The sequence below is a fragment of the Pseudophryne corroboree genome, chromosome 7, assembly GCF_028390025.1.
Source record: "Pseudophryne corroboree isolate aPseCor3 chromosome 7, aPseCor3.hap2, whole genome shotgun sequence".
Taxonomy (NCBI): Eukaryota; Metazoa; Chordata; class Amphibia; order Anura; family Myobatrachidae; genus Pseudophryne; species Pseudophryne corroboree.
The window spans coordinates 56,708,032-56,709,502 of NC_086450.1; the positions used below are offsets into that span (position 1 = coordinate 56,708,032).

The following is a 1,471-nucleotide window of genomic DNA, read 5'->3' on the forward strand; positions in this document are numbered from 1 at the left end:
ATGGGCATATATTTATAGTGTGTGCTAGCATTTCATTGGCCCAAATGTTATGTTGTCATCGTTATTGATAAACTTTATTAATCTGTGTACAATATCATGTTTTAAACATTCTTTCATGTGCTCCCATGAGGTCGCATCAGCGAATATTCGCAGCAGACCCAGCAACAACAAAAAATAAAATCATGAAAGGCTTGTTTGAAATATTAACACTAGTTAGGCATCTTTAAATTCCACATAATTTTTGTGATGTCATTTTTGTGTAATATCTTTATTTATCTCCAAAACTGAATTTCGATATATCTTTCTATCCCTGTCTATATATATATATATATATATATATATTTATTTATTTATTTGAAGACATATTTCTATATATGCTGGAATGTTCCTGCAGGAAGAAGTATGTGGGCAAAACTAAGAGACCACTTAAGATGAGGATCCAGGAACATATAAGGAATATAAAAAACAAGGTGGAGAGCCATACGGTCTCCAGACATTTCACTTCACACCATAACTCTAATCCAGAGGACCTCACATTTAAAGCGATTGAGCTGGTGCGCCTGGGGGAAAGAGGAGGAGACCTCGCAAACAAACTCTCTAGAAGAGAGATGTATTGGATCTTCCAGCTCCAGACCCTACAACCGGTGGGTCTGAATGAGAGCTATGAAATTGCACCCTTTTTGTGAGGTGCTACATTATTTCGTACTACTCACCCACTGTATATGCCCTCCCCGCACGTCCCTTCTCACCTTTCACTCACTCATGTATCCTTTCATTAAAGCATGCGAACAAACTGGTTTTGTGTGTGTAATATGTGCGATTGGGTCATGACATTAAGATGTTTACCTCTCAAGTACAGTCAAACCACACTGGTACGCCCAATCTCGTTCGATCTTGGAAGCTAAGCAGTGTTTGGGCCTGATCAGTACCAGGGAGGGGACTGCCTGGGAATATTAGGTACTGTAAGGACGGAAAAATAACATCGAGCTATCTAGTGACCTAATCAACACCATAAGTTGCTAACCAGATCACTTTATTAATACATCCAGGATGCACCACACTGTCACCAGTGCATTATGTTTTACTCACTAAATATTCACGTATCACTTCAAACCCTTCCTCACTATGAGTTAATGAATACTTCTCATAATTCCCATGCCTCACATGCATTTAATAGCCACCTACATCTTATAGCACATTAAATATCAGCTTGTTTTACTTATTAGGTATCTCTTATTAAGATAATCAATTCTTGTCTATACATATTTAAAAATATTTAAAAATACTCATTTGTTATATTTATTTGGTTGTATATATGTATATATATGTTTATTTGTATATACAATTGAATCAGTACATGAGCCTTCACCATTTTCTCCTTCTTTGCTCGTTGCATGGTCCGGTTTCCATGGCTACCGATGAAATAAGAAAGTGTGTCTCCAGGGGCTACATAAAGATGGCCACCGCGATT

At 37.3% G+C, this 1,471-nt stretch overlaps 1 pseudogene; it reads left to right on the forward strand.

Moving 5' to 3' along the window:
• The first annotated feature begins 851 nt into the window (after window positions 1–851).
• Window positions 852–969, forward strand: LOC134946376 (5S ribosomal RNA; annotated as a pseudogene).
• Window positions 970–1,471: the final 502 nt, after the last annotated feature.